Source organism: Gossypium hirsutum, chromosome A04 (assembly GCF_007990345.1).
Source record: "Gossypium hirsutum isolate 1008001.06 chromosome A04, Gossypium_hirsutum_v2.1, whole genome shotgun sequence".
In the NCBI taxonomy this organism is placed as follows: Eukaryota; Viridiplantae; Streptophyta; class Magnoliopsida; order Malvales; family Malvaceae; genus Gossypium; species Gossypium hirsutum.
Window position 1 is genome coordinate 37612250 of NC_053427.1, and position 7512 is coordinate 37619761.

Sequence of the window (7512 nt, forward strand, 5' to 3'; positions counted from 1 at the left end):
TTAAAATTTTATTTGCATATCTTATATGTGTGATAGTACTTGTATAAAAATTTGATGTTTTAATTTTGTATTAGGAATGTGAATTTTGCTTGAAAGGATCTAGTTGAGAGACTTAGAAAATTATGATAGGTAAATAAGTAAGGACCAAATAGTATTAAAATAGGAAAGTTTGGGTTTGCATGTCAAAGTGCCCAATTCTTGATAAGTGGCCGGCCAAGCATGGTTCCATTCCTCCAAGTTTATGTTGTTTATTATTTAATATTGGTAAGTAAATTAGAATAAATAAAAGAAGGGAATTAAAAAGAAAAAAAAGGATGAATAAAATAAGGGAGGAAGAAGGAGTGTTCATCCTTTTCCTTATCACAATTGCCGTACCTAAAGAAAGAAAAAGAAGAAAGTGAATTAAGGCATTTGGTCATCTTCAAGTTGATTAAGAAGCTCTTGAATATTCGGTGCCTAGGGGAAAGTTTCTAAGAAGTTTGGCCATGCATGTAACTAGATTGAGGTATGTTTGATATTATTCTTTGAGATTCATGTATATTTTAAGTTGTAAGTTTGAAATCTACCTAGCCATGGTTCAAATTTTGTTAATTGATGGAGATGATATTCGGCCATGAATGTTACATTCTTGGTTGGTATTTTGATGTCTTTGGTGATGAGGTATGAAGATGGTTGATTTTGAGTGTTTAATAAAAAGGATACATGAATTATTGTTAAATAATGGTCGAATGTAGCATGATTAAAGATGTGAATAAATTGAAGTTAAGGAGGTTGTCAATGAAAATATGAGTTGGATTAGTTTTAAAGAATAAAAATTTAGGTGACTAGAGGTCAAGGACATTCGGTCAAAGGCTTGTGTGCTAGCAAAATCAGCCTAAATGTCGTTTTAATGTGTTGAATTGAGTAAGCTAGATGTTGGAACACATAAGGATTCGGCCTTCTAAAACAATAGAGATAAGTGTATGAAAGGCTAAGTTTAAGTAGTAAGGCCGAATAGGTTGTAGATAAGGCACTTGTGAGTTCTTGGCCAAGCAATTGACAAATTAAATTAGAGTTCTTGTGACGTATAATGTCAAGTCTAACTTGGTATATTTGGCCACCTAACTAAGTACATCGGTGGTGTTGAATGTAATCTTACACATTCGGCCATATGGGGTAAAAATGAGTCGAGTGTTCATGAGATGAAATTAGGTGTTTAAATGATGTTATAGTTGACATTGTGCATATATACATGCATTCGGCCATCTAATTGAGTATGAAGGTGGTGTTAAATCTAATTGTGATGCCCATTCCGAAGTATATATATATACATATATATGTATATATACATAAGTATGCCTATTCGTGATGTTACCTTTAATTATGTGTATAATCGACTAAATGGGTAATTAGTGAGGATGGTTGCCGAATATACAAACATACATATGCATGTGTAATTGAATTATGAATGTTTAGCAAGATGGTTAAACTAGTTGATTTATTGATTAAGCTCAAGGAGTTAAAGGAGGAGAATCAAGCAAAGGCAAAGAAAAGATCATCGAGTAGCCGAGTTGGAACCGTCCTACCCAACACAAAGTAAGTCATCAAGCATATATTTTGTATTGATCTAAATAGACATAATGTCTATGTAATTATGCCGAATGGAATGATAAATTTATATGCATGTATGCATGTGGTGATGAAAGTGTTGAATGAAAAGAAAAGAGGTGAGATGTATTGAGTTGTTGATCTCGGCACTAAGTGTGCGGTATAAACATTTATGATCATGAGATTGGCACTAAGTGTGCGGGTTTAAATTGTTCAGCACTAAGTGTGCGAGTTTGATTATATAGCACTAAGTGTGCGAGTTGATTATATAGCACTGAGTGTGCAGACTTAATATATATTTTTGAATCATATGGGCACTAAGTGTGCGACATTATTGAGTTGATCACGGACAGCAGATCCGGTAAGTACCTTGAGTTCGTGACTACTAGGCGCTATGTTTATATTTGAAGTTGAGCTTGGTAAGTTTGAACCTATGTGACAATTATAATTGAGGTCACGTACATAAGATTTATCATGGAATAGGTGAAAGGTCGTTTAGTTGTATGATTGTAACGAAAACAAAATGATGTATGAAAATGCCTCAAATATCCTATTGATTAGTATATGGAATGTGAATGCATGACTTGGTATGAGATTGAACCGATAGGTTTGAGGAACTATGGTATGGTTCGGTATGGGTGGAGTAACTAGCCTCGTTCCATTTTGCTTCCTCTTGTGATAATGTTATTAATGGATGGTAGTGCATTGCTTATGACTTACTGAGTTATATACTCACTCGGTGTTTCCTCGTCACCTATTTTAGGTTTCTTGGACTCGTCTCTTTTGCGTGATCGGGCCGTCATTGGAGTCATCACACCGGCTAGCAAGTTTTGGTACTTTCTTCTTAGTTGGCTTAGGAGAACATTTCGGCATGTATAGGCTATTATGTTGTGTTTGAACTTTGGTATGTAAACTTTTAGCCATGCGAAAATGGCTTAAATGTTCGGTTGGGTTTGGTTTTATAACGTTAGGTCGTAAGTCTTGATAATTCGACTTTTTTTTATGCCATATGTCATGGTTGATTATTTTGGTGTTAAAATTCATGATATGGCAATAGTGTAGTAGGGAGATGTTTGACAATGATTAGCCTTTGGCATGGCTAGTCATGATCATAATTGGTGATATGTATAATGAATTACTAGTTAGATCAAGGAGAAATCACGAAATAGGCATAGTTGCTTTCGTAACAGATGCTGGCAGCAGCAGTGACGTGAGATTGAAAAATCACTAAAAATAGTAGGAGTGGAATTAATTAATGAATAAATTATGTAATCGAAGCTTGATGAGTCTATTTTCATATAGAAGTAACGAAATGATCATATGGATAGTATGTTAAGAGATATTCAGGTTCTCGTGAGACAGGGCCAGAACGGTTTCTGGATTCCCTGTTCCGATTTGGAAATTCATTATAAATTAATCAGAGATAATTAGGAGTCATGCCATATATGTACAGATTCCTCTCTGAGTCTAGTTTCTATAGAATTAAACGCCATCGGTATTGAAGCTCTGTGCAGGGAGATATCCAAGTCGTAATGCGCAAAGGTCAGTGTAGTCGATCCCTGTAACATGGGAGACTTTGACTAATAAACTGTACTAATTTGCCCGACCAAAAATTCTACAAAAATTCTACCATATAGGTATATGAGTCTAGTTCCAGGGAAAATTTACGGAACTGGATTTCGAGTTTCAGAACTCAAGATATGATTTTTAAAGCGACTAGTACGCAGATTGGCAGCTTGTCTGGGAAATGTCAAATAAGTGGTTTGAAGTCTGTTAACACCTCGTGTTCGACTCCGGCGACGGTCTCGGGTTCTGGGTGTTACAATCCGGGTAGTACGAGAATGTATAATGATCTGAAACAGCATTACTAGTAATCCGGAATGAAAAGAGATATCTCTGAATTTGTTTCTAAATGTTTGAACTGTCAGCAAGTTAAAGCTGAACATCAGGTGCCATCTAGTTTGTTACAACCGATTATGGTTCCAGAGTGGAAATGGGATCGAGTGACAATGGACTTTGTTTCAGGTTTACCCCTGTCTCCTAGAAAGAAAGATGTAATTTGGGTTGTAGTTGATCGATTGATGAAATCAGCTCATTTTATTCCGGTTCGATTTGATTACTCACTTGATAAATTAGCTGAGTTATATATTTCTGATATTGTGAGATTGCACGGTGTGCCATCATCTATTGTATCAAACAAAGACCTGAGATTCACATCACGATTCTGGAAGAAATTGCAAGATGTTCTGGGTACTAAATAGCACTTTAGTACTGCTTTTCATCCGCAAACAGATGGTCAATCTGAGTGGATTATTCAGATACTTGAGGATATGTTGGGATGTTGCATTCTTGAGTCTGAAGGTACGTCGAAACAATATCTACCTTTAATTGAATTTGCTTATAATAACAATTTTCAGTTAAGCATTAAAATGACACCGTATGAAGCTTTATATGGTAGCAAATGCCGTACACCTTTGTATTGGACGGAGTTCAATGAAAATAAGATTCAAGGGGTTGATTTGATAAAAGAAACTAAACAGAAAGTAAAAGTGATATGGCACCGACACAGAATTGAAGAGGCTACGTGGGAGCCTGAGGATATTATAAGGCAACAATATCCGAATCTGTTCAATGGTAAGATTTTCGGGAACGAAAATCCCTAAAGGGGAGAATTGTAACAGTCTGGTTTAGACCGTAGTTGGAATAGTGGTTTTGGGACCACAAATTCAAGTCAGAGAAATGTGTAAATATTATTTTCTGTGTTTATGATGTGTGAATTAGCATGTGTGAAAGTCTCGTATGAAAATTTGAATGTTTGTGTGCTTAATTTAATAAAAAGGACTTAATCGCGTAAAATGTAAAAAGCTGTGTGCTAGATGTTAAAAGTTTCTATTTGATTTGGATTTATAAATGAGGGGTCCTTATGATGCAAATAGATTATTGGTTTAATGAATGGATAAATATGGACAATAGTTTGTGGAATTTTAATGAAATAGATAAGGTTAAAATTGGTATTTAGTAATTAAGTTATGTTAAATAAAACATATCATAAAATCATCCTTATTATCATCATTTTTGATCAAAAATTTGAAAAGAAGAAAGCAAAGGCTAGGTTTTCATTCGGCTATGGTTGAAGCTCGATTAAGGTATGAGTTTTGTTCGGTTTTTGATAATTTCTACATTTTTATGATTGTTGCTTAGTATACTATCAAGCCCATGTCACAATTTCTGATTTTTTTTTATTCTTTTGAGTTACGTCATTGATGAAACTATGAGCTTTGTGATGTTAGTTGATGAATTATGAAAGATATGTTTTGGGTTAACATATGTTGTCGTTGAATTTTTTATGAAATTGAGTAATTTGGGCTAAATTGTAAAAATGTTATTTTGAGGGACTAAAAGTGAAATAAATGAAATGTATGGATTGGTATGAGAGCTATGAAAATTCAGCTAAGCTTGTGTACAAGCAAACTTTTTGTATTTTGTGATTTTGTGAATTAAGGACTAAAGTGTCAAAATGTGAAAATGTGAGGGCTAGTTTGCCAAATGCCCTAAATATGTTTCTATGGATTGTTTTGAATAATTTAGTGAATAAAAAGGTTAATTTTGAATACTTATAGATCAAGCAAAGAGGAATTCGGACTTAGACCAAGGGAAGTCGAAGATTATAGAGTAGATGATTCGAGTCGACAATTTCAAGTACGAGGTAAGTTCGTACGTAAAACATGATGTTATAAGTATGTTTTGATGCTTTGTTTATACATAGATTGTATATACATTTAGTTTGGATGAATATGATGATAAATTAATGGTATTTGGCACTAAGTGTGCGATTTAAACTAGTTGCGGCTATATGAGGCAATAAGTGTGCGATACCGAGATAGCTTCGATCAATTGAGAAAGCACTAAGTGTGCGGATGTTTAAAGTATTGGTAATCTTCGGAAAGTCTTAAAATATTCTAACAAGAGGTGAGAATGAAAACGAATGAATACAAGAATGTTCAGGTAAGTATAATACCTATGTGGTGGATGGTATTATGCATATAAAATTTATTGAATTGGTGTAAACATATGGATGGTGTTGCCATGAAATTGATAGATGAGTTGAGAATTTATAAGTACTTATGTGTTGTTGTTTCATATTTTATATACCGTTGATAATTTTAGTACGAACTTACTAAGCTTTTGAAAGCTTACTTTGTGTGTGTGTTTGCATTGTTTTATAGATATCAAAGCTACTGTGAGCTCGGGGATTGTCAAGGATCATCACCACACTATCGAACCTCATTTTGGTACTTTGAAAATGTATATATTAAATTATGACATGTATAGGCTAGAAGTTGTGGGATCATGTTTTGTGATGTATATATTTAGCCATGTGATATGGCTTGGTATGGTTGTGGATATGTCATGGTTTTGGTATAAGATATGTGATGCGATATGATATATTTGATATGTTTTAGTTGGACAAAAGAAATGGTAAATGTTGGTATGTTTTGGCAAGTTTTAGCATGAAATTGAATGATGTATAGAAAGAAATGTTTTGACAAGCTTTTGACTTATGTTTTGATATAGTTTGGTAAGGCTTATGAGTATGCATTTGATTGGAATTGATATGTCATGAGTGGCTTATGTTTTGGTTTGGATTTTGGCTGAATTGGTTGTTCATATATGCTTATGTCTTTGCTTGTAGGTTGACCCAAATTAGGGTGGCAAATTGGCTGTTCAAATGGCCTATTTTTGTCTACACTGGAAGAGACACGGGTGTGTGTCTTAGCCATGTGCAACACACTGTCATGTTACACGGCCGTGTGTCCCCTAGGGTACCCTAAAAATTACAGGCAGTATACCCTCTAGTTTTGACACGACTTGTAACACCCCTAACCCTATCCCTTTGCCGGAATAGAATTCTAGAGTATTTTAGGTCATTACAGTACATTTACATGTAAAACAAGGATAAATGCAACATTATACATCTAAATATAGCTTTAATGAGCCCACGGTACTTAATAAGAACATTTAAAACAAATCGAGGCTCGATCAGAAGCTTAGAAAATTTTTCGTGAAATTTTAAAGTTTCTTCCTTTGAATAGTACCACACGCCTGTGTGGCTGGTGTGACACGCCCGTGGTAAGCTAACCATGTGGCTCACGTGGCCTGGACATGCCCGTGTCCTCTACCTATGGAGCTCTCTGACTTGTAGCTTATAAATCAACTAATTTCACACGGCCAATACACACTCTCGTGTGCTCAGCCCGTGTGGCAACCTGTTTGTAGTATTTTAGGTGCAGGGGACACACGGCCTAACAACATGCCCGTGTGCAAGCTGTGTGTCTTACACAGTCTGGTCACACGCTCGTGTGACAAGCCGTGTGGACTCAAATGAACCCTATAATTCAATTTACCAACCCTGCAAACCTTAAATATCAAGCAATTTAAGATTCAATCTTTTACCAATCCAAAATATGATAAAAACATTCTTAATACTCATTAAAATCATCATACAATAATCTAGCACATATATTCAATGTTCATTAACAAAACAACTTCAAAATTTGCATTTAAGTACTATTCAAAGCAATTCATAGTGGACTATATTATAGCACTCACATTACATTTATTAACTATCTATTAACATTCTTCACTAACATCAAAACAACCTAGGTACATGCCATTTTTTAAGACAAGAAACTTCACCAAGTATTTGAGTTCGGGAGTTGGCTTGGATGCTGAGACGTTAGTTACTTTGTACCTAACCTGCGTAGAGAAGCAAAACGTAAGCTGAGTATACACTCAGTGGTATTTCTATAAACTAATGCTTAAAACAATAATAAGTTATGTATATGCGTTGTAACTTAAAACTTTTTACTTTCATAATCTTAATAGCTTAATCTCTTGCCTTCATCTTATAGCTCTTAAAATGTA